This window comes from Kogia breviceps, chromosome 13 (assembly GCF_026419965.1).
Source record: "Kogia breviceps isolate mKogBre1 chromosome 13, mKogBre1 haplotype 1, whole genome shotgun sequence".
Taxonomy (NCBI): domain Eukaryota; kingdom Metazoa; phylum Chordata; class Mammalia; order Artiodactyla; family Physeteridae; genus Kogia; species Kogia breviceps.
The window spans coordinates 74,327,771-74,354,918 of NC_081322.1; the positions used below are offsets into that span (position 1 = coordinate 74,327,771).

A 27,148-nucleotide genomic window follows, 5' to 3' on the forward strand; every position below is an offset into this window, starting at 1 on the left:
AGAGCATGGAAGACCTTGGTTTACATATTGCCTGGTTATTCTGACCTTTTTTCATTTCTTTTATTTGGGAGATGTGATAAGCAAGAGATTTGAGCTACAAAATCCAAATCACAATCTCCTTTTTCTCAGCTAGAGACCACAAATCATAGCCAAGCAACTGTTTTAAGTGGTACAATTTAGAGATACTGTGGAAGCATAAAAGGTGGTGCTTTTATAGTAGCTCAGAGGAATTGAAAGGAAGACATTCTTCCACTGAGGCCAGGATCGTAAGCATATTACAAGGGAACATACCTGTCTTCATCATGATGAGGCTGAAGTAGAAAGCATCACCTGGGCAGTGCTGGTGTAAAAGATGTAAATCCCCTCTGAAACTTCAATACCTGAAAACATACCTATGTGTATATGGCTTTTCTACCTTATATTCAACTCTTTCGGAGCAGCTTAGTTTTAATATTTTACAAGAGGGACCATGAGAGAGCAGAGGCTCTTGCTTATGAAAAGAGACAGACAGAAACTCTGCACATTTAGTTTTCTGGAAAAAAAAAAATCCCTACTACTAATTGTTGTCCAAACCCTTCTTATTTTATTAGGCACAACTCCATTAAATTATGTTCTTCACTCATCTCTTTAATGAAAAAAATTACATTTAAATACTCATGTCAAGTAGAAATTGAAGCAAAATAGATTGGATTACTCTAGTAATCCTGGAAGAGAAATTTAAATTCTATAGTTAATTTGTAGGCAGTTACAAGTTATATTTCCACTGAAAATCAGAACAACGAGCTGTGACAAGTTATGGGGACGTAGGGTGGGGAAGTTTGGAAAATATATTGTTTTCCTGTGTGATGATGGCCTTGGAAAAAAAGATAACTAGATCCCTTCAAGTTTGACAATAATAAGGATCAAAAGACATGAGGTCCATGAGGTAGCCAATAGAGAAGGAAGAAAGCTTTTGTTAAAAAAATGGGGGGGAGTGAAATAAAAATATCCAGTGGGGGGCTTCCCTGGTGGTGCAGTGGTTAAGAATCTGCCTGCCGATGCAGGGGACACGGGTTCGAGCCCTGGTCCGGGAAGATCCCACATGCCGCGGAACAACTAAGCCCATGCGCCACAAGTACTCAGCCTGTGCTCTAGAGCCCACGAGCCACAACTACTGACCCCATGTGCCACAACTACTGAAGCCCGCACGCTTAGAGCCCGTGCACCGCAACGAAGAGTAGACCCTGCTCGCCGCAACTAAAGAAAACCCATGTACAGCAATGAAGACCCAAAACAGCCAAAAATAAATTAATTAAAAATCAAACTGTACTTAGTAAAAAAAAAAAAAAAAAAAATCCAGTGGTCAGTGGTGCTTAAAGAGTGTGGTTGTTCACATTACCATAGGACCATAGATCAGTGCAATTGTCCGTGGACAAGAAACCAAAAGTATTGATACTTGGTTGAAACTGTCCTATTCCTCCTTGGGGACCCGCTGGTAGAGCTTAGGTCACCTCCCTGAATCACGTCACCAGTCTTGCTGAGATAGCACCTCAGTTAAATGAAATTGTCATCCCCACAAGGCATCCAGCATAAGACACCACATTTTGTCACCACGAAGTATGGCTGTCAGCACTGAGAGAGTGAGACGGGACTTGTGTGCAGTGATTTAGGAGAGGAAGATTGGAACACCTGTGTGTAAAGGACGTTCTAATTCTCCTCACTAGACTAGTAAGATTGAGGCAAACTTTTTAAGACAGAATAAGGAACCTGGGGTAGGAACCAGATTCTACTACTGCCCAATGAAATATGTTTTAATGTTCTGAATGTCCTTCTCATTTTTCTTCTTCTGTATAAAATCCATTCCCTCTGAAGGTGAACAAACATTATATGTACTCTCCCCATAGAGAATACATAAATGTCCACTGTGAATGCATATAGAACTAGTATAGAAATATCTAAAATTAATTGTATACTTTATAGTGTTATGTTCATACATCTCCAAGAATTACTATCAACTTCTTTCTTTGATATTATTAAAGGAATAATTTGCTAGAAATTTCTTGATGCATCTGTCCATTTAAATAGTCATGCTACTTTAGGTCAGCATATTTTTAGATTTTTGAAGTGAAGTCTTTTTAAATGTACAAAACCTAACATTTCTGCTGTGTTTCTGAAAGATTAAAGAAAAATTCCATTAAGAAATAGTAGGAGAATTCAACTGTGTCTTCTCATGTGTTACTAGCATTTTGCATTCCAAATAGAAAATATGCCAAGGTGCATTGTGTATTAATCAATCAAAATGTAAAAGTAACAGCAAAATTCACCGTAACAACCAAGAATATTCCTCAGGGGAGCTTTCATTGAATTGCCTGGGTTTTGACATAGAGTAACCCAGCTGTCCAGCTATTGATTTGAGCATAATTATCTGCTGCTTAGTAATTATTTACATATGCATTGGAATTGTGTCACTGTGCTTTTAAGTGGGATTAAGAGAAATAGTGACAGTGTATTATTGTTTGAGGGTAACACTATAGTTTCCAAAGATAAGAATCCATTGTTAGGCCTTTCAGTGGACTGAATTTTTCACCAGATATAGTCCCACCCAAAGAAACCAGGAAAAGGGCTTCTGGACCTCTGTTTCTGGATTTTATTTTTTACTGTTTTCAGTTGTGTATCATATTCCTTTATATACCTGAGCTTGAAGCCATTTCTTAGGCTTGAATGTATTAAATAAAATTCAATGTGTGTGTGTGTGTGTGTGTGTGTGTGTGTGTGTATGTGTGTGTGTGCACCCACACTTTCCTGACAAATTTTGCATTATAAGAAATTTTATTCTTTGGTAATGGTTGTGCCCTGGACCAAAGATGCTTACCTTTTGACAAATCTTTATGAAAGAAAGGGGAAAAAGAGTATTCAAATTGACTGTCCCTAAACATACAGGCTAAAATCAGGGTTTCCGATGTAAGTAACTCATTGGGGATGATGCTAAAAGATGCCTTCCTCTGATTCTTCATAGTCCTGTGGATAACTCCAGGGGTGGGACTGACAGTTAGAGATCTACACTGTTCATTCTTGATGTTAAAATACATGATCAAAAGGGAATTCCGTGGCGGTCCAGTGGTTAAGACTCCGTGCTTCCACCGCAGGGGGCATGGATTCGATCCCTGGTTGGGGAACTGAGATCCCGCATGCCACCCAGCACAGCCAGAAAAAAAAAAAGGTATGTGATCCATCAATTTTTAATTTTGTCCAAATTAATTTCCCACATGATATGGACGAACATTTCCTTATTCATAAACTTCATTTAAAGCCAACTTCAGCCAGAAAGCTGTGGCTAATGTTGTGTCACTTGAGGAACAGAAGTTTACCCTAAAGACGTATTTCATATACGTAAGATGCTTGGGATGATCATTTACTAGTGCTTATAACAGTGGTAAGGATATTGCAGATTTTTCCTGACTTGCTCCTAAGTGACTGCAAAACTTAGCAAGATGTGTCTTCAGCTAATTTTGATGTTTTAATATAGAATCAAACTTTCATAACAGTTGATGTTAGACTTCATTTTTATGACTTGAATAACTGAAATTTTCTGACCATGCCATTTTGTTTAGAACCGTGTTCACAAAATTTGTAATAGTGACACATTGCTGAGGCAGTGAGCAGAATGTGTAAAATGTGGAAATGAGCTTAAAAAAATAGAACACTGAACTGTTCTCGGAGGCTCCCGAAACCCTTCCCACAGTTGGTCTTGAATAACAGGAAGAGAGAGGAAGATTTCCTTCAGGCCAGCCTAATCTAAATATGAAACTCCCTCCACTTCCTTCTGACCCCACTTTATCTCTTTGCTCTTGTTTAGTGGAGATCCTTTCATTATCTAGTTAATGTAGACATTTATTCAGCTTTTACCATTTATCTTTTGAACTTGTTTGCATTGGTATTGTCCATCATTAATTGAAAGATCCTAGATTGCAGGGTCAAGTTCTCTTACATTGTGTTTCTAAGATGCTTATTACCATCCAATGCGAAGTAGATAATAAATTAAAGCTTTCAGGGTGGCTTTGCTTACATTTCCCATTATCCCTGGTGGAAAAATATTGTTCTACATTGCCTCATCAGCTGATGCCCTTTCATACCTACGGTGAGGCTACAGATGGAGGGGGATGGGGTACAGTAAGGGGTAGGGTTGGGGCTGGAGAGGAGTTTAGGGTGGCAAATAGGAGCTTGCTCTCTGGAACCAGACAGACCCACAGGAATATTCACTTTACAACTTTCTTTCTGGCCTTGGACCTTCCAAGCCCAAATTTCTTCACCTGGAAAATGGGAATATAATACCTATGTTCTGGGCTGATTTGTGCGCCCCGTACCCCAGAACGTGATGGTATTTGGAGACAGGGTGTTTATAGAGGTACTTAAGTTAAAACAAGGCACTAGGATGGACCCTAATTTAGTATGAATGGTGACCTTATAAGAAGAGGAAACTTAGACACAGGCATGGACGGAGGGAAGACGTGAAGACACAGGGAGAAGACACCCATTTACCAGCCAAAGAGAGAGACGTGGAACTATCCTTCCCTCCCAGTCCTCCGAAGGAAACCAACCTTGACCCCAGACGTCTAGCCTCCAGAACTGTGAGTCAGTTATTGCTGGATCACACCAATGCAAATAAGTTCAAAAGGTAAATAAGACAGTTTCTGTTGTTTAAGCCATCCAGTCTGTACTACTTTGTTATGGCACCCCTAGCAAACTAATACAAGCTCCTTCATGGTATTGTTGTAATTCGGTAAGATCCTATTTAAAGGGCTTACCATAGTGAATTTTGTGTAATAGACGCTCAACAAATGGTAGTTTAATACAATGGTGAGAGGTGAGAAAAGAGAACAAAAGTGGAAACATTTTTAGAAATATATTTGCATTCTCAAGGCCTTTATGGGCATGGAGGTGAATTTGGAAGAAAATACAAGGGAGTTTCTTTTTGTTTCAGTTAGGTCCCATGCAAACATATGAGCATTTATGGATTGACAGTATTCAGTTGTGTTTTCTTTTGCAGTTGTCCCTTTGGGATGATAAATGAGCCTCACAGGAGGCTTTATGATCTTGAACCATAGAATTCAGATGGTGTCTGCATGTTGAATGCTTGGTAAAAATATGGAAGTAGTGGTGTCCCAATCTATCTGGTTTCATTGGATTGGTTTCACACTACATTGCTCTCTGTCAAAGAAGTATTGTGAGCCCAAATCATTTAAAAAATGGCCGGTCTTAAAAGATGCCTCCTGCTGTTCACTCATGCTCCTCTGTGAATAACCAACAGTTACCGTATTTATGTGCATCTACAGCACATTGTTAAGCATCAGTTAAACATTTTAAACAGCAGTTCTATGTGCCAAATGTCAGTTCTCCAAGTCTTTCCGTTGTTAAGTTTTTTTAAAGTTCTTTTACGCGCAAGCTGTTTTTCAAGATGAATAAGTGTAAGATTCTTTTTTCTTATTTTGTACTTCCAAAGAGTAATTCCTTCTAATTTGAAGTTTAATAAAATTGTAAGTTAGAGTAATTGCTTCTAAAATGCCGGAGTTTCTCATAAGAATGTCAGGGTCGGCACATTTCTTAAAATATTCGAATTCTTCAACTACTATCCCCTTCAACTGTGTTGATGTGGCATGTTTTATTAAACACTAATGGGTCTTCCCAAGTCATAGCAGCATTAGTTAGGGAAGGTCATTTCAGTGACAAGGTTATATTTCATGAAACAGTCTCCCCCTTCACACACACACACACGTACAATCTTAACTATAATCAAGTAGATTCTCTAGAAGGCTAGTCAAGTTTCTTGTTTTGTTCTGTTTGGTTTGGTTTGAAGGTAATTTTGTGACGAAGGCTCTCCTGGCATAGAAATAAGACATCGGTCGCCACTGAGGAAGGGGACGGACTCCACAGCAGTCATCAGCTGGACCCCAGCTCTATTTTTTAAATTAATTTTTATTGGACTATAGTTGATTTACAGTGTTGTGTTAGTTTCTGCTGTACAGCAAAGTGAATCAATTATACATACACATATATCCACCTTTTTAAGATTCCTTTCCAATATAGGTCATTACAGAGTTTTGAGTAGAGTTCCCTGCGCTATACAGTAGGTTCTTATTAGTTACCTATTTTATATATAGTAGTGTGTATATGTCAATCCCAATCTCCTGATTTATCCCTCCCCGCCCTGCCTTTCCCCCTTGGTAACCGTAAGTTTGTTTTCTACATCTGTGACTCTATTTCTGTTTTGTTAATAAGTTCATTTGTACCATTTTTTTAGATTCCACATCTAAAGGATATCATATGATATTTGTCTTTCTCTGTCTGACTTATCTCACTCAGTATGACAATCTCTAGGTCCATCCATGTCACTGCAAATGGCATTATTTTGTTCTTTTTTATGGCTGAGTAATATTCCATCATATATATGTACCACATCTTCTTTATCCATTCCTCTGCTGATGGACATTTAGGTTGCTTCCATGTCCTGGCTATTGTAAATAGTGCTGCAATGAACATTGGGGTTCATGTACCTTTTCAAATTATGGTTTTCTCTGGATATATGCCCAGGAGTGGGATTGCTGTATCATATGGTAGCTCTCTTTTTAGTTTTTTAAGGAATCTCCATACTGTTCTCCATAGTTGGACCCTAACTCTAGCTTACGTACAATGACTCACAAAGGAAATATATAAGTGATAATAGCAAGTAGTCGTGCTTACAAACTGTTGACACCCAGCGAAGTGGGAAAAGTGGTAAGCCTATTTGACCAGCTAGAAACTTCACAGAAGTTTGCAGGCTGTTCTCAGTTTCAAGAAGGGTTAACAGAAATTCTGCCTACTCTGGTTCTAGCTGCCGTCCTTTTCCCCTAGAGTACTTCACAGGCTTTGTATCTGGCCTCACTATCTTGACTAATTCCTACAGCTCCTCCTCCTCCTTTGTCTTTGTAAAGCTCAAATTGTATCCTGCCTCTTCTCCACTTAAAACCCTCCAGCTGCACCTAATTGCTCTCTGGATAAAGCTAAAATTTCTCAACAAGGTCTACGAAGTACTTTAAGCTCTGGCTTCTGCCTGCTTCCAAGTTCTGACAGCCACCCTTCTGTGCCCTGCCTCTGGCCAGACGGAACTACCTGCAGGTCTGGGCCTTCTCTTGCCTCCGGACCTTTACATGTGATGTTCCTGCTGTGTACAAGCTCTCTGTCATTCATATCCCACGGCTCCCCATCTGCTTGACCTAAGCTTTGCTGCTCTGGGGCTGCATTACACGTTCTTTCCGTTCCTTCCGTGTGTGCTGTCCCACCCACCCCTAGAGGGGTGGGGTAGGGAGGGTGGGAGGGAGATGCAAGAGGGAAGGGATATGAGGATATATGTGTACATACAGCTGATTCACTTTGTGATACAGCAGCAACTAACACAACATTGTAAAGCAATTATATTCCAATAAGGATGTTAAAAAAAAAACACCTATTACTTGTCTTTCCCACTACATACTAAGTATTTGAGGGCAGGAACAGTGTCTTTTGCCTGTTATAGTGTCTAAAATGCATAAGAGGAAGTATGAAGAGAAATAGCTGTAGAAGGGAGGGACGGAGGGAGGGAGACAGCAATGGAAAGTATTGGAAGTGGGAAATGGGGGTACAGGGAGAAGGGGGATGGCATTAGTAGTGAGCTTATTATTTATTGTACCAGTTTTTTTCATTAAATCTTCCCAATAGCTCTTTGAAGCAGGAATTGGTTTTGGTTTCAAAATTCCAACAGTTTATTTGGTGGAAAATTGGTAAGCTAATCCTAAAGTTCATATGGAAATTCAAAGGATCTAAAATATACAAGAAAACCTTAAAGAAAAACAAAGTTGGAGGACTTAAACTACCAGATTTCAAAACTTACTATAATACAATAGTAATCAAGACAGCATAGTTTTAGTGCATAGACAATTAGATCAGTGGAATAGAATCCAGACACAGACCCTCACCTATATAGTTCACTTGACTTATGACAAAGGCTCCACTGCAATTCAGTGGACAAAAGATGTTCTTTTCAATAAATTGTGCTGGGGTAATTGGATTTGGTTATAGAAAAAAAAAAAAAAATGAACCACAATTCCTACATCACACACCATATATAAAAACTAATTCAAGATGGGTCATAGACCTAAATTGTAGAACTTAATAAAAAAAGCTTCTTTACAAAAAAAATGGAAAATATCTTCAGTACTTTGGGATAAGCAAAGATTTCTCAAACTGGACACAAAAATACACTAATCATAAAAGAAAAGGTTTATAAATTAGTGTTTATTAAAATTAAGAACTTCTATTTATCAAAAAATAACATAAGCATGAAAATGCTCCACAGACTGGGACAAGATTTTGAAACACATAATATCTGACAGAGGACTTATATGCAAAATACAGAAATAACTCCTAAAAATAAATAAGAAAAAGGGAGACAATGCAATTAAAAACGTGCAAAGAACCTGCATAGGTACTCCACAGAAAAAGATCTCAAAGGCCACTAAGTGTGATCAACATCATTAGTCATTGGAAAAATACAAATTAAAACCACAAAGAAATACCCCAATTTGCCAAAATGGCTAAAATTAAAAAGACTGACTATACAAGTGTTGATGAATTCGGGGAGCTCATCTTATACATTGCTGCTGGGAGTATATTTTGATATCACCACTCTGGAAAAAATGTTTCACAAGATGCGTTGTTATCTGTAATTACAGATAAGGAAGGTGGGCCTCAGAGGGTTCAGCCTGCTGTCAGAGGTCTCGCAGCTCGTAAGCTGTGGGCCTGGGGTTTGAATGCAGATCTGCCTGATCTCCAGACCTGGGCTCCTCCTCTGACCCTGGGCTCCCTTCTACATTTCCCAGCCACGTCATGGAGCAAATAGAGGAGATGTCACTTGATCACCATGCATATTTGCCACAGTCTTGATCAAGGCAAGCAGGTCTAATTCTCAGCTGCTGCTCATTACCCAAGACTTCCTGTGCTTTAGGCCGAAATTGAAATAAGCTCAGGGGCTTCCCTGGTGGCGCAGTGGTTGGGAGTCCGCCTGCCGATGCAGGGGACACGGGTTCGTGCCCCGGTCCGGGAAGATCCCACATGCTGCAGAACGGCTGGGCCCGTGAACCACAACTGCTGAGCTTGCATGCCCGGAGCCTGTGCTCCGCAAACAGGAGAGGCCACAGCAGTGAGAGGCCCGCGTACCAAAAAAAAGAAATAAGCTCGAAGCAAACTCACTGGCCTGTTTTTGTTAATCACTAGAAATTGGTGACTGTAGCAGAGCTGATTCATTTAATTGAAGGTGTAGGAAATATTGCAGAAAGTAAAGAAAAGGCTAGGAATGCCAAATTAAATTTCTTGGGTAACTAACAGTTTGCATTCTTCAAAGGGGTCATTTCCAAACGCATAATCAGATCGTGATGAATTCCAGCCAAATTATTAAGTCTGTGATATCCAGAAACCAGGAAATAATGGTTGTACTTTGAGTCCCTTGCATCATGGAGTGTCATGTGCATAAGTACACTTAATTAGCTGCTCTTATGACATCAGTTACAGTGTCATGTGTCATGAATGGCTTATTGCTTGTGAATCAAAGGGCCTATTTAAACAAACACCAGGGGCTCACTCTGAGGCCTGTACCAACCATATTTTAAATTGACATGACATATCTCTGGTTCCTTGGGGCAAGGAAACAAGCATTTTCACACAGAAATACAAAAGACATTAGTGGGGCAACAAGGATATTTTTTAGAAAAGTTCACTTATCTAAACACAGAGTGCAAACTGCAAGAATTTTTTAATACTAGTTATTAAAATGCACAATCACATTCCATTGGCCATTTTTATCTAACTAAAGCACAGTACTTATTCCATATCTTATATCTTCTAAGTGTACTTTGATTCTGAATGGAAGATTTCTGCCAGGCAACTTAATTATATTTTGAAAGCAATTCTGGGGTGTTAACTATACAAAGTCAACCTCTCATTTCTGCTCTAACACCCACACAGGCTAGCATCAAATAGATGAAGGAAAACAACTGATTAATTTTATCTTGGCATATTACTTGTGTCCTAGGTGTTTTTTTTTTAGGCATACAACCATAGAGACTTTTATCAATTACCCTTTCCTTTGCTAGATTAAAAAAAATCAGAATAGTTTTATCTTTCAGAATATCATGTGATAGTAAGCATTAATTCACAGTTCCTTTTTTATCTTTTGGTCGTTTATCATTTAGTCATTAATTCCAGTTGCCGTTCAGGTAGTTGTATTCTTTTTTCTTACACATATCGTTGACACACTTAAATTCTTTCCCATTGTCTTGTGGCAGAGACTACTAGCTAACCACGAAAAGATTTTCTTCTCCTACTATGCACATTCCAGGCTTCCTTGCAGTTTCAGGAAACAACAACATTCTCTGCAGTGGAATGTTAAGCAGAAGTGACCTGTGCCATTCCAAATCTAGCCTCTACAGAATGACAGGAGTGGTCCTCCATATGCTGTCTCTCTCCCAGTGCTCAGGCAACATTGTAAGCTATGTGTGTGGGATTTCAAAAGTACCATCACTATGGGTCCAAAGGAAAGAAAAGATGTTGTGCTCATTTAATCTCCTATAACCCAGTGTCCTAGGCTTTTCAACATGAGACATTAAAGGGATTCATATCCAACTTTCCTCATTTTACACATGAGAAACTAAGCCCAGAGACTGAAAGTATTCACTGAGATCTTCCAGCTCAGTGTTATTTCTACTCTACCCTACCCAGAGGAATGGGGTTGGAGCAGTTTGTTGGTTCCTATAGATAATCATAACTCATTTTTACAAACTTTTCCAGACCATCAGGAATGCTAGGCATCTTTCTCAAAGTTAAGCTGTAAATTGATAGCAGAAATGAAACCAATGTTCGGACCTCCTGAATCATGATCCAGAGCTTATAACACCCAGGATGTTGCCTTTTTAAGAAAAAAAAAATCTGTCCATGAACAAGGAACCGGACATCAGTTTCCTATGGGGGAAACGTTCTCATGGAGGTATTATAAGGCCCAGTTGGTCCATTTCATTTCTTGTTCTTTAAAAGATTTCTGTGGTGCCACCATTGTCCTCTTCAGGTGCAGGAAGTTCATTCAGTGGTATTGCAGCATCCTCACAAGACAGCTTGTCTTCTTGCCAAGCATCATCAGTCAAATCCAAGATCCTTCCATCTCTCTGTACCTCACTGTCCGTTCTCCTGCAGCTGTGATCTTGCCAGATCAGTACCCGGCCCAGCACAGCGCCCACCTCCTCCAGGATGTTGCCTTTTTATGGAAAACACATTTGTGTTTTATAGTCTTTTAATTTTTTTCACAATACTTGTTCATTGACTGCATTTTGCAGACTCTATGTTTGTTGTCCTTGGTCTTTTGGAGAAGTCGCAAGCTTTCTTGATGTGAGAAAACTAATGTTTAAAACATTTTTTCATATGTTCAAAGACAAATAATCAGTGAAGGCTCATGCACAAGCCGACAGAAACAGGAAGAAGTTAACCAGTGGACAAGATCACAGACTGCCTGTGATCCAAGGGTTTTGGGGTGTTAGGTGACCTGCTGATGGTTCCATAAACTATTGGGTAGTGGCTGGTGGTGGGCTACTTCTATATCCTTCCTAGCAAAAGAAGTATTTATGACAAAGGAATGCTCTCTTTCTCCCTTTCCTCTCCTTTGCTCCCTTCCTCACTCCTTCCCTTTTCTGAATTATTAAGAAATATTTATTGAGATGTGGTCTTGAGAATCCCTTTCCCCTACATCAGGAACTTTTCTGTGAGGTCTAAAAACGATATTCCATAACTGCAGAATGGGTGACTCAGTTAGTTTTGTTTTTCAAAACAAGATCCTGTATTTTTACTTCTGTGCGTTGATAGAAAGTACTGACTCCATTAAACAGTAAACAACACTAAGATGAGATGAATAAAATTTGTGTTAAAGGGTTATGAGAACGATGGGTCACTGTGACCCACTGAGATGCTGTCGAGGCTCAGTGTAGGCAGTCTGTAGCCCCCCTCCCACCTGATTCCAAGCCAAGTGAAAGATGCAGCAGTCAGACAGTGGTAGGTTCAGATGTCTGCTTTCTTAGTGCTGAAAGGTAAACTGGAGAACGTGACTGAGCTTTCTGGCAGCATTGGGCTCCCAAATAGACTTTCTGACTTAATCATGGGTCATATCTACTAAGCCTATGGCATGGAAGGAATTGGAAGAAAACCATGCAGACTGCACAGGGCATCCTAAAGAAAGTGCCAGGAGGGCCTCGGGGAGTATATTCAGCTTCTTCTCCGGAGTTGCCAACCAGATAAGTTCTTTCTTCTTCCATTGGAGGAGCAAGTGAGAAGCAGAGAGAGGACAGGAATGGTGCCTAATTGAGATCCTCCGTGGAGGAAGGGGGAGAACAGTCACCTTCTGCTTCTAAACATATTTTGGTGGGTAAACAATTAGAAAAAGATAATTCAATTTTCTTCTTATTAAAAGGAAAGTTAAAGATGTTTTGGTCATGCTCATCTATTCTGAAGATTATATGTATAGTTGTTATTCACTTTTAATTAAGACAAAAATTACATACTTTGAGTCAATGGTTCTTGAATTAAATGTGCATTGGTATCACCTGGGAAGCCTGTTATAGTTCAGGTTCTTGAGCTCTATTCTCAGAGATTCAGTAGGATGGCATAAAAACCAGGAATTCTCAGGAGGTCTTAGGACCATACTTTGAGTAATACCACCTAGATAAGTCTTCCTTCATATCCATCTATTTCTGATTTCTTTTTGTATTGCGGGTCATTGTTTAGCCACTTCAAGTTTACTTATTAAAGCTGATGATTGTTTACCAAGTCACTGTTATTAATATATTTCTTTCTTTCTTATATGTTCATGGAGAAAACCTGGACATACAGACATGAAACAGTGGTTATCTTCTTGGTATGAGATACAGCGAAGGGGAAGGCTTTTACGTTATCTTTTCTACACTGGTATAGTTTGGCAGTTTTTAATGATAAGTTTTTATTTGTCTTATATTCAGCAAAAACACTAAAGATTTTCCCATTTCAAAACGAGGGAGTGAAGGAAGGAAAGAAGGAAAGGAAGAAGGAAGAAAAAACAAGTCAACTGCTGAGGTTTTCAAGAAAAAGGAAAAATTATCCCTTCCTATTAAACTTTATTTGAATCTGTTACTCAGATGCATCTTCCAAACCAGTGGAATTTTGACAAGTTCTTACCAGTTCCACTTCCCTCGTTCCAGTCTGTTCTCCATACATCTCTCCATTGTAGTTTAAAATGTAAACCAGAGGGGGCTTCCCTGGTGGCGCAGTGGTTGAGAGTCCGCCTGCCAATGCAGGGGATACGGGTTCGTGCCCCGGTCCGGGAAGATCCCACATGCCGCGGAGCGGCTGGGCCCGTGAGCCATGGCCGCTGAGCCTGCGCGTCTGGAGCCTGTGCTCCACAACGGGAGAGGCCACAACAGTGAGAGGCCCGCGTACTGCAAAAAAAAAAAAAAAAAAAAGTAAACCAGAGAGTTCCCTGGTGCCCTAGTGGTTAGGATTCCGGGCTTTCACAGCCATAGCCTGGGTTCAATCCCTGGTGGGGGAACTGAGATCCTGCAAGCCACGCGGCACTTCCAAAAAAAAAAAAAGTTAAAAAAAATGTGAACCATATTACATCGCTCCTTTACCTAAAACCTTCATGATTTTCAAGGCACTTAGACCAAAATCCAAATTTCTCACTTTGACCTATAATGTTCTTTTATGATGCAGCCCGGCTAAATGTCTTTATCTCACTCATCTCTATAGTCTCATAGCCTAGTACAGTACCTGTCACAAAATAAATGCTTGACAAATATTGGTGAATTATAGAATGAATGAATGATGAAAGGATATCCCTTCCAGAGAACCTGAAGTGTATGTTTGATTGGGTTTCCTTCCAAAACCTACAGCTGGTCTTTCCCATTAGTACAGGTAACGCTCCAAGGAGCATATTCATTTCCCAGGGTTTATGCCTATCTAGTTGAACAATTCTGATCTCTTATGGGTCCCTGAAGTCCAGCCAAGTTCTTCTCTGACACTGAGGTCAAGTGGCTGAGCTTATTTGAGACTGAGCAGTGATGTGAATGGATTCTGGCCGGGACTCAGATGATCTGCCTTTCTCACTGGCTCGATGGCTTCCCAGTGTTTGCTCAAGAATCACTGATAGAATGTCCGTTCTCCTTCGCCTCCAGTCCGTCCTGGTTTACAAGTCAAAAAACTCATTTTTTCCACGGTGAATAAGAAAAGGGCAAAAGTATTTTGAGAAGCCACCAACAAGATATTGGCATTGTTTCCTTTTCATTAACTATTCGAAAATAGGAGATCATAACTGTCATTTAAATAATATCTGGAGTAAAATAAAAAATGTCCCAGCTTCAAGATTCCATTTGTAGCGCAGTTCACAAGAGAAATTCCCCCCTTTTGAAAAGTATTGGCTTTGATCCTATAACAAAATTACTCTCAAGAAGTAGATTACTTCTTGTAGCAGTAAGTAAGTAGTATGAGATGAATTAAGTTTTACAGTGATGGAAATCAACACGTAGAGGGCACCAGGGTATCATTCAGTATGTTGGAAGAGGTAATTTTCTGAAAAGTGGTTTATTTATTGTCTACTGAGCTGAGCATTGAAGGGAAGACACCATGACTGGTGCCCACCCCCTCTCCCTGCCCCACGCCGAGTGTGAATGGGGAAAGTCTAAATCAGGCCTTGCACGCAAAGCCTGGGGATGTCTCTGAGGGCTGCTTTACAGTAAAAGCAATTCCTTCCGTGGTTTTCTAGCCTGCTGAACTAAGCGCAAGAAAGTTAGGGGAATGAACAGTAAGGCTGCTAATGTGTGTCCTTCGCAGATATCTCTGAATGGTTGTCTGTCTTTACCACCTCGTGAATCTTTATTTCAAGGGCAAGCAATTCTCACAACATACAAATGGTAGAGCTCTGTTAGATGGAGCAAAGGCAAAGTAGGCCCAGAGGTGTGGAGAAACTTTAAGGAATCGATGGTTGAACCAGGTTTAGTAGCAGCATTGTTGCTAGAAGGTGTGGCTTTAATGCAGAATTTATACAAGTGGCCCTTTCCCTTGTTTTAATTACAAAGACAGATGGTTGGTTTAGCTGTATTGTAGAAAACATTCTAGAGGTCTGTTCCTCTATAGGGCAAAGCTGCTGGTGAGTGTGGCATCTCCCTGCTTCTGACCTCTGTGCCTTCCTTTGTCTTTTGCATTTCCCAACACTCGCATAGCTCAGAGGGCAAGTAGCCCTTACACAGTAGGGCAACTTCTGTGAGAGGAGCAGAAACAGTCATTGTAAAAGGGGGAGAGAGGAGTTTTAGAGCCAGCAGAGTCTCTCCTCACACTGTAAATTCTCTTGTAGAAACAGCAAGCTGGAGTCCAGTGACCTGTATCTGATCAGCAGATGTTCAGGGGGACCGTGCCCTGGGGGGGTCAGCATCATGTACTGGTTACAGGGAGGGGTCAGTGCTGTCAAGAGGATGCTCTAAGAGCTCTTCCAGGGGGTCAGAAAACTGACTTCCTGGGGAAAAGCCATATCACAACCCAGAGCGGGAAGACAGGTATCAGAATATCTGAGCTCCAAGGCAACACAAGCAAATCTCAAAAACACATTTTTCTTGCTGTTTGGGTTGTTTTTATTGGGCTGTGGCTTTTTCCCTGGAGTGCCCATCTTAAAGGTGGTGGTGCTGAGCCTAGAATACTGAGAAAATGATATCTGGATACACATTCTGTTGAAGACCTGTGGCTCTTGGACTCAGGAGAAACCAGGCTCAGCAGAAATTCTAACCTCATCAAGTCCTCTGTTGGGCACTTCATAGTAGCTGTGTTTTTTTTTTTAATGCATTTTTTAATGCTTGTTGACCTCTTGAAGAATGACATCATGACTATCATTGAACTGCCTCCTATTAGCTACTGCCATGCCCCCAGATTCCTATACTTCACAAATTAACTCACCTTAGCAAGTGTCAGAGCTTCTTACAGTATCCACTATGGTACTTCTCATAGGAGGGCATGAACAGGAGAGCCGGGTGGATCTGGGAAAGTATCTTGGGGCAAGGCTGAGGGCAATTTTTTAATTTTTTAATTTTAGCTTAAACATATTCTAATTCTAATCTGCATTCCAATTCATGACCTAACGACATTTATTTCCAAAAAATAAGATTTTCTCCAAAAATATTTGAGGGAAATTAATGATCCAGGAAGATGTTCCACAGCTATCCTAGTGCCTGAACTCTCAGCGCACTTTGCATACCCCCTGGGGATACACCTACACCTGCCTGTCTGAGAAGGAGAGGTATGCAGATAGTCCCTGTTGCGCTGGCTGGGTTGCATTTCCAACTTGTCCTGCCCAGATTTAGATAAAGAAATGCAGGATTACAATGAATGTGTAAATAAAGGAGTGGTGAGCGGTCAATATAAAATCTGGAGTGCCTAGTCCCTCCCCATCTACTGATAGATGAAAGAGGGGAAGAGGAGATCAGTGACTCCAAGGGAGATTTAAATCTTCCACAGCAGCCCCCAACCATGGAGCCCCCCCAGTCCATCCGAGCCTATGTAGTGGCTATACCTTCACTGAGGAAGTCGACTTCCTCACAGAGAAGATGGGGAGGGAAGTAAAGATTAATGACATAGCATTTGTACAGCTTCCCAAACCGCTCAGTGGCAGCCTATAAATAAACTGTGCTAACTATATATGAGAGTTTAAACTTCATAATGAAATCAATTTAAGCCAATTTTATCGAAAGGTCCATGCTATTGCACCATTTCCACAGTAGACTTTATATTCAAAAGCTCTTAGAGTTTAGCTTTGTTGGGGTGATTTCCAAAAGGTTATAATTTTTATATCCCACAAAGACATACATGTGAGTGTTTATGACATTGTTCAAAGACAGAAACTAATTACCATTAATGAGAAGTGTTACAAGCCATACATTTCTCTTAATTCAACTGTTCAATGAGAAAGAAAGGGGAAAAATGTTAGGTATTATTTCCTATGAATAGAGAAAGGCAGGAAATTTATTCAAATTTATGCCAATATGCCTTTTTTTAAGCTATTCTGTCTTTGGGATGCTCAGTAGGCTTCCATGATTATAAGTGTTTTTATTTTCATTTAAGAGTGTTTCAAAAATTAAAGATCAGCTATCACCAGTCGCAAGAAAACCTAACCTTGTCAATAGCAGTTTATGAATGAGCTCAAGGGTATTCGAGAATCTTTCTTCCAGAGGCCACTGTGTTAAGGAGTCACTTCACCCCCAGCGTATAGTCAATTTGTTTTTCTATTTTCAGAGAACAATTAGCATTGTATACTGATGCACCTTAACAGACACCATGAGGAAAGCACCAAACAAGGAGAGAACTATTTTCCCCTAAGGCTCTATTGGCCTAACTGTGAACTTGCCAATATTTCATGTCCTCTTCATCCATCCATGCCTTTGCACAGCAATTTCCTCTACTGAAATGCTCTTTCCATTTGTCCTCATGGCAAATTCTCACTTAACGTCTCTTATTTGATTTCCCTGGCACCTCCTCTAGGCAAAAATTACTCATTTCCCTGTATATGTAATACTTCTGATACACTTTGAAATATTTCTAATACAGTTTTATGTTATAATCCATTTTAGGTATTGGCTAACAGACCTCTCCCCCAAGCAGGAACTTAATGAAGACAGACTTGTTTAGTCATCCTTTTTCTTGCTTTTTTATGTGCCTTGTTATTTTTGATCAAATGTCAGACATTGTGAGTTGAAGAACAGAAGAGACTGAAGTAAATAGTGTTAAGATCCAGAAATGAACACACTTCTTATTTTCTCAGGTCATTATTGTGTGTGGTCGAGCCAGTCCAGTCTGAGGTTGGGTTGGGTTTGGGCTTTGCTGTTGCTATAGTTGACCCTGAGTGCACCACGGACTTCAAATTCCTCCAATGGTGGGCAGCTCTAATCTTGTGCTTAGAGTAGATCTTGCAGTGCGGAAGGATTTTTCTTAATGTCCCTGCTCCATCCTCAGATTGCAGCAGCTCATGCACAGCTGGGCCATTCTTGTCCTTCCCCCAGGAATAGACTGTGATTGCTTGTTACTAAGTGCTAGTCACATGGTGGGGCCAGTAGAGTTGGGGGTGGGGGATGCATGGTGGGAGGGTTCCTCACTTCTCATGATCCATCCCCAATTTTAGGGAGGTCTTGTGAGCTTGAGCCTTGGGTATAGGGCTTTCTCAGCATTCCTGTCCCTCCATCCCCTCCCCTCATCACAGCAGCCAGACTCTGAGTGGGAGAGTTTTCTTCCCCTTTTCTAGCAGTTACAGATGTCTGCTTGGTATCAGTACAGGATTTGGGGCCCAAGTGAGTTCCCTGCCTGTCCACCCCAGGGAGCACAGAGCTTTTGCTTCTGTCTGTCCCGTAAAGTATTGGATCTTTGACTCTGCCATGGGACAAGAGGATTTTGTGCCCTCATCCCCCACAGCAACTTCAAGCATTTGCTTCATATAAGAGATGGTCTGGGGAAGTGTTGTCCCAAGTGGCAGCCAGTCACCTCCTGACACTAGTACCGCTGCCCTCATTCTTCTCCCCTGCCCTCAGTATTGTTCAGGATTACCCTACTGTGACTTGTGAGATGGTATGGATCTTTCTCATGTCTGGGGTCCCCAGTTATTCTAAACTGTCATGCTAACTCACACGCTGTCTTTGAAAATTCATAACGTTAAAGCTTCTTTCTTCTTACCACGTTTTCCCATACCTTGGGGCAGAACAGTTTGTGTGTCCCATCTTTTCTTGGAGGAATTTGTCATTTTTTGCCTGTGACTTCAGCTCTCTGATGGGCTCCAGAAAAGTTATGATTTTATAGATTATCTGCCTTTTTTTTTTCACTGTTAAGGTGAGAGTAATTTTTGTGGCTTTCTATCTCCCAAGTGGAAATGGAACTTCCCTGGTATAATCTCACAAGTGCCCCAGCAGCCAGCAGAACATCGTGATAGAAGAGACAATCCTTAAACTGTATGGAGATTTTTTTTTTTTTCTCATTCAAAAATTCACATATCATATTGTGGGAGATATCTCAACATTTCTGTTGAACATTTTTCCTCAATTCTTCCAGTGAAAGTGAAATAGTACAGAAAAATGCTTTTTATTCTTTAGGCTTGATTTTTTTGGAAGCACTCATAAATTAAATAGCAACAGATTTCAAGCTTTACCCAATGACTATTAATCCTTCTGTCCTAGTAGAGAAATGAGCTTGTCACAAATAAACACACTGGGTTATTTTTAAGTCAGATCTGAGCCAATCCTTTTCCTTTTCACTTGCTGCCTGAGAAAAAAATTCAGGCAAAATAACTATGACAGCTTGTAACAATGTAACAAAAGTACTATCTGACTATCTTTTTTTGTCAATAATAAAAAAAGAAAATTCTTTTAAAATGTGCAATGTTGGAAAAGTCACCTTATCCATACTTTACGTGGAACATGCTGAAATGGCAAGCCATGAGGCTGCCCGTGGTCAGTCATCGGGGTGTTGCTTGTGCTTCTGGCACTACGTAGTGTTGGGGGAGGGGAGCAGCCTGTTTGCAGTGTTGAGAAAAATCAATTTTCATCTTCAAAAGATGAAACTACCAAGCAAGATATCGACTTAGAAATAAAGCATTTCTTAAAGACTTCCCATATCCTATAAATGTCAGTACCCAAACCTAAGAGTTCGGTGGTTTAACGTTTATTGCTAATTTCAGGCAAACATGCATATAGCTCTGGCTCAAGAAAAGAACTAGTTAAAGCTAATTTTCTTGCAGAACATTTTGCTGCATACATACAACTAGTGTCAGAACCCTCAAAATCAATCATCTTTTTTTATTGAGAGGCATAACGTTATCCCTTTCCATTTACTTTCCATTCTAAGGTTTTATTCTTCTTTGTCCCATAGATAAATTATTTCCAAACTTTTATGATAAATTACATACAACTGGGTTTGACAGCCCTTTAAAGGCAGCTTCTGCAATGTATGATATCCATACTTGTTGTCTAAACTTTAATAAGGTACATGTTATTAATCAGTTGGGGAGATCTTTAGTTCTTTTCTGGCCTTGAAGGCTAACTAGTGTGGTGACTGATATCCCACCATATAAAGCAGACATCGATGAAGAAGGCAGCATCCTCACACATTGCGGGAATAAAGAACAGCAGGCTCACAGGACCTGAGCAGACCTACCTTTAGAAGGAGTACTTTGGAGGATCTGAAGAGTCTGTTGCCTCATTGCCTGCTTCCTGGCAGTCTTATGTTGAGTGGGTTTATCCTGATTTGAAGCATACACCTGGATGCTGTTTTAGGGAAAGGAAGAAGAGAGGCAGGAGGAAAAAAAGAAACCATGTGAAAGACTGAGATTGTTATTTTTTTAAAGAGAGACTTAGCATTACCTGAAAGGATTAATTAAACAATTAGATCCAACTAAGCTTTACACTGGATAAGAAAATAAAATATTTTCTACTAGTCACCTGTGGAGGGGGTGCTTATAAGGAAAACAGATCAGTTACAGATGAAATAAAGGAATTTCCCCCTGCATATTAGTATTATATTATGAATTAAATTTATAACCCCAGTATACATTCTTGAGAAACTACTATTTGCCATAAACTGCCAGAAATAAAAGAAGTAAAATCTGTTTCCTGCCTTGAAAATGCTTTTCACCACTGAAAAACATCCTGAAATTATGATTTGCTGCCCCTTAAATACTGTCCACTCCTGTTTCTCCCACCTGTCCACCCAATTTTCCTACCTTGGTGAGTATCACTACGGAGAATATTTTTGAATATTCACAATAATAGTAACCACAATTTTACATTTGTGCTTTCTTTGTGCTTAGACATCATGCATCCAACTGACAGATATTATTTTATTATTTGTGATAACCTGCAAAACTCCAGGTTTAAGAGTTTTTGAGATTTTATAGTTTAAACCCAGTGAGATCAAGTCACACTTTATTTTGGATGGGGGTTAAGAGCAAGCCTTTGTACGAGGCCCGTCCGGCTCCCAGGTCCGGGCGTCTGAACTTTGCAGAACTTCTTGACTTCATCCGTCCATCTGTCCACTTTTTTTTTTTTTTTTGGTGGCACGCGGGCCTCTCACTGTTGTGGCTTCTCCCGTTGCGGAGCACAGGCCCAGCGGCCACCGCCTACGGTCCCAGCCGCTCCGCGGCATGTGGGATTCTCCCAGAGCGGGGCACGAACCCGCATCCCCTGCATCGGCAGGCGGACTCTCAACCGCTGCGCCACCAGGGAAGCCCCCGTCTGTCCACTTTTATGTGGCGTGGTGGTGAGGAGCAAGGACCTTGGAGCCTGATACCCAGGATTTGAATCCTGACTCTGCAGTCGGCAGAGCTTTCTTAGCTTGGGAACATTACTAGCCTCCTTTTGCCTAAGAGCCTTTGTCTGTGAAATGGGACACGGACAGCATGGGGTTGTCTTAAGGATTCCAAGGGATAAGCGTGGAGTGCTGAGAACAACGCCTGGCTTGACTCAATCACTATATAGGCCCTCCATGGTATCACTATGATGATGTCATATTTAGGATTAGGTTTAAAGCTGCCTTCATTTTCCTGCCATCTCTTTTCACTTTGTTTTTGTTAATAGTCTCTTAATTGGTCTCAACATCAGCCTCACCTCTCTCCAAACGTTCCTTGACATAACGGCAAAGTAGCATTTGTAAATTACAGAGTGGTTCATGTCACTCCCTTGTTCAAAACCTTTGAATTTTCAGGCTCGAATATGGAGTCCTTACTGCAGTAGCCAGTAGCCCCCATAACTGTCTCCTGCCTACTTGCCCTCATGTGTATTTTGTTCCAACAAGAGGGAACCATTTCCATTTCCTTATCAGATCATGCCTTTGTACAGGCTGTTGCCTCTGTCCAGAATGCCTTTCCTTGTCTAGTTTGCTTGGCAAATTCCTGAGCATCCCTCAAAGCCAGCATAATCATTGCCCCTTCCAGGAGGTCATCCCTGGACCCCTGCTCCCCACACCTCCCCCACCCAGCAAGCAGGTGCTCTTCTTAGCTGCTCTTGTAATGTTTGGAGTGTGCCTCTGTCACAGCCCTCACCACATCATATTGAAACTAATTGTCTTTTTGGTCTTGTTTCCCCACTGAGAACAGTTATATGGTCTTATTCTACCAGATATTCCCAGGGTCCAGAGAGAAGCAGGCACTCGGTAAGTTATTAGTACATGAATGTGGAGAGTAGACCTGGTTCCTCCCAGGATGAGTTTTCAACAGTGGTACCACTAGAGACATTGGCACCTGGATCTTTTTTTTTTTTTTCAGATCTGTCTACTGAAGGCTCACCAGAGCCAAAAGGTGAAATAAACAATACCCACATTTGCTACCTCAGCTAATAAAGGGAGTGCATCAGATAAAAACAAAAACTTGGAAAGATATCATCTTTCCATGCAGAGTAGCTAATAAGATTTTTTTTTTTTTTTTTTTTTGGCCGTGATGCACGGTTTGCAGAACCCATGCCCCGTGAGTTGGATGGGCAGAGACTTAACCACTGGACCACCAGGGAAGTCCAGATATTTCTTAAAACACTAAATGATCACATTCAAAGTATGATAGGGAACCAACTCATTATTTTGAAAACTGGTAAATAGAGGGAAGGAATCTAGCATTTCACCTGCCTTTTCTCTGTAAACTGCACCAGCGGGTAATCAACTAGTAGAGGAGGGGGATTGCCTCTTTATAAAAGTATTCCAATCAGCAAAGGAACATTAAATTATAGAATTAGGGTATCACCATTATGCACCCCTAGTGGGTTAACAGATCTAGGTGTTGAGTATCAAGAGTGCTAATGTCACAAAAAGAGAGACAGCCAGTTGTCATGTGCCTCCCGATGGAAAAAAATAACTAAATAAGACATAACCTGTGTTCTGCCCAAAGGGATTGAACCTGATTCTTGATCAAGCCTTGGGATCACACTACCCATCTGCAGCAAGTGCAGAATTGCACGACCAGTGTGCAAGCTGTGGGAAACCCTACAGGACAAATGACCCAGCTTTTGCAATAGAAATTGTTATAAAAAGAAGGCTATGGCAGGTGAGGTGAGGGGTTGTAGATTAAAGGAGGTTTACGAACACATGAAATTTTTACAATAGGCAAGTCTAAACTGAAGTGTCTAGGAATTCTTCTTTGGTGATAAAAATAATAAAGACACACAAGGACGTGATTTCTATGAAAGTCAAGATGGTGGCAACTTTTGTGGGGCAGGGGACTGAGATACGGACAAGATCGGTGAGGCTTTTGGAGTGGCTGGCGGAGTTTCATTTCTTTAACTGGGTGACAGTTAGAAGATGTTTGCTTCATAGTAAACTCATTAAGTGATACGTTTGCTTTAGAATAAATTTTACAGTATTTTACAATAAATATGACAAAAAGTGTTCTTAAAAGTGATTTTTAAAGTGATTGTACAAGACCTATGTTTCCCTTAACTGTTTTCAGTACTATATGCCAGAAGACTGACCTTGAAAAATATTGAAAAGTGCCTCAGTGAAAGAATTCATTCATCTCACACACTTATTTATTGATTGCCAACTGAGTGCCAGGAGTTGTTCTAGATGCTGGAGAGTCAGTGTTGAACAAAACAGACAAAATTCTTCTCTGTACAGATCTTGAAATCTAGTTAGGAAGCAAAGAATAAACACAGGCATACCTTGGAGATATTGCGGGTACAGTTCCAGACCACCACAATAAAGCAAAGCACAGGAATTTTTTGGTTTCCCAGCGCATATAAAAGTTATGTTAACACTATACTGTAAGCTATTAAGTGTGCAATAGCATTACATCTAAAAAAAACAATGTACATGCCTTCATTAAAAAATACTTTATTGCTAGAAAATGCTAACCATCATCTGACAATGCAGGGTTGCCACAAACTTTCAGTTTGTAAAAAAACACAATATCTGCAAAGTGTGATAAAGCAAAGCACAATAAAATGAGGAATGCCTGTAAGATGAAATGTATTTTAGGTAGTGATAAATGCTCAGGAATAAAAAGTAGGAAAAAAAAAAAAAAGCATTATCAGGAAGGGGGTCACAGCTTTAGACAGAATGGCCAGGGAAGGACTCACAGAGAAGCTGAGTTGGAGTCAAAGGGAGTGAAATTGTGAACCACGTGGTTGGGGGAGAACGTTCCCAGCGGGAGCAACAGCAGGGACAGAGTCTCTGAGAGCTCATGCTTCTGGTGTGTTCCAGGAATAGCAAGGAAACTGGTGTGGCTGGAGCTGAGTGAATGAGAGGGAGAGAAATAGAGGAAGTCAGCAAAGGGCCTTGCAAGTGATGAGATAGTGGAGGAGTTTGAACAGAGGCAGGAAATTCTCTGACTTACATTTTAACAGGATCTCTTTGGTTGAGGTATTGAGAATAGACTAAAGAGGGACAAGAATTGAAATAGGAAGAACAGTAAGGGGGCTCCTGCAGTAATCTGGGCAAGAAATGGAGGAGGCTTGGTCCAGTGAAGTGGGGGATTGGTACTTAGATTCTGGATAATTTTTTTTTGAATTTTATTGTATTTACTTTTTACACAGCAGGTTCTTATTAGTCATCCATTTTATCCACATCAGTGTATACATGTCAATCCCAATCGCCCAATTCATCACACACACACCCCACCCCCCACACTTTCCCCCCTTGGTGTCCATATGTTTGTTCTCTACATCTGTGTCTCTATTTCTGCCCTGCAGACCGGTTCATCTGTACCATTTTTCTAGGTTCCACATATATGCGTTAATGCATGATATTTGTTTTTCTCTTTCTGACTTACTTCAGTCTGTATGACAGTCTGTAGATCCATCCACGTCTCTACAGATGACCCAGTTTCATTCCTTTTTATGGCTGAGTAATATTCCATTTTATATATGTACCACATCTTCTTTATCCATCTGTCTGTTGATGGGCATTTATGTTGCTTCCATGACCTGGCTATTGTAAATAGAGCTACAATGAACATTGGGATGCATGTGCCTTTTTGAATTATGGTTTTCTCAGGGTATATGCCCAGTAGTGGGATTGCTGGATCATATGGTAATTGTATTTTTAGTTTCTTAAGGAACCTCCATACAGTTCTCCATAGTGGCTGTATCAATTACCTTCCCACCAACAGTGCAAGAGGGTTCCCTTTTCTCCACACCCTCTCCAGCATTTGTTGTTTGTAGATTTTCTGATGATGCCCATTCTAACTGGTGTGAGGTGGTACCTCATTGTAGTTTTGACTTGCATTTCTCTAACTGTTAGTGATGTTGAGCAGCTGTTCTTGTGCTTCTTGGCCATCTGTAAGGATTCTGGATATTTTTGAAGGTAGAGCCAAATAGGAGAAATAAAGGACACCCCTAGGCTTGGAGCCTGAACAGCTGCAAGGGTAGAGTTGCCTTTTCCTGAGGAGCAGTTTGGAGAGGAATATCAAGAGTTCAGTTCGGGACATACTGCATTTGGTATGTCCGGCTTGTGGTTCAGGGGAGCGATTTGGGAGACATCAGCATGTAAATGAAATTAAAAGATAGGAGATGGGACAGATGACCTAGGCTAAGCATATATAGAAAGGGGACCAGGTCCAAGAACTGAGCCCTAAGACACTCCACTGTTAGATGAAACACAGTCCCAGAAAAGAGGCTGAGAAAGGAGAAAGCAGAGAAAACCAGGAATGTGGTGACCTGGAAGCAGGGGAAGCAAGTTTTCAGGAGGGATGTGATCACCGTGGCAAGTACACTGGCACATAAATGAGATGAGTGCTCTGAATTGTCCGTTGGCGCCAGCAATGTGCCAGCCCTTGGTAACTCTGATAAGAGCAGTTTAAATGGAGGTGGTTGGGCAGGCCTGGGCAGAATGGGCTTAAGAGAAAATAGAAGGAGCAAAACTGGAGATGGTGAAAACACACAATGTTTTCAGGAAATTTCACTGAAAAGGAAAAGGAGAGACATCGGGAGGTTTACTCTTTATGTACAGTGGTTTGGGTATTGGTGGCAGTTGGTTCCAGGACCCCGTAAATCATGGATGCTCAAGTCCCTTCTATAAAATGGCAGAGTACAGTCAGCCCTTCTGTATCCTCGGATGTGGAACCCATGAATATGGAGGGTCGGCTCTATGCTGTTTTATGAATTCAGATTGGTTTTTACAAAGTGTGTGTTGCTTTTTTAGAATTATAGTAACAGTGAAAATACTGTAAACATATAGGTAATATATAGGTAAATATTGAGCCTCTACTATGTGGCCGGTATGGCTCTTCGAAACACTTACGTAACTTTTTCAATCCTCATAACCTGTATGAGAGAGGTTACTATTATTCCCCTTTTATAGGTGACAAACTGAAGCACAGAAAGAAGTAACTTGCCTGATACCACACAGCTGGCAAGTGGAGAAAGCAGGTTGGAGTTTAGACATTTCACTCCAGCGCTCAAATGTTATACCATCTCCTTTGAAGTCTTTGCTTAAAAATAATATTTTCATGATGACAGTGTTAGAGCTGCCACTGTCGATCAGGAGAAGATGGAACACAGAAGCTCTCAGAAGGTTAATATTTGTAAAAATATTACTATACTCATTATAAACTATTAACCCAGTGAGGGATGTTCATGTGCAGCTGTGATGGGAATAAAAAACCCTTCATTTTATTTTTAGCAGTTCTAGGTACCTTTGTCCTAAGCATCTTTGCTGTAGACAACTTTACCACAGACATTTTTGCTGCATAACTAATTGGCCATAAGGCAATTTTGCTGTAAAAGATACAATAATAAAAAATAAAAGAGGGACATTAAAAAGGGCTCAATGAAACATAAGATATGAATAACAAAATTAAAGAGGCAAAATAGAAAGTATTTAAATACATTTAAGATGTGTGTAGACTCAAGGCAATACTGTTCAAATAATTGATTTTATTTTGTGGGTTTTACATGAGCAGTTGTCTTCCAAGTCTTTCGTTCAGTGTTATAGTCTATCTGTCTATCTATGTTTGTTGATTCATCTTCTTGTTCAGCCTTGCACTTTTTCTTTTTTTTTAAAATTTATTTTATTGAAGTATAGTTGATTTACAATGTTGTGTAAATTTCTGCTGTACAGCAAAGTGATTCAGTTATACATATATATACATTCT

At 40.4% G+C, this 27,148-nt stretch overlaps 1 pseudogene; it reads right to left on the reverse strand.

Moving 5' to 3' along the window:
• Window positions 1-10,996: 10,996 nt before the first annotated feature.
• On the reverse strand, window positions 10,997-20,278 carry LOC131767828 (anaphase-promoting complex subunit 13 pseudogene; annotated as a pseudogene).
• Between the last annotated feature and the right edge of the window lie 6,870 nt (window positions 20,279-27,148).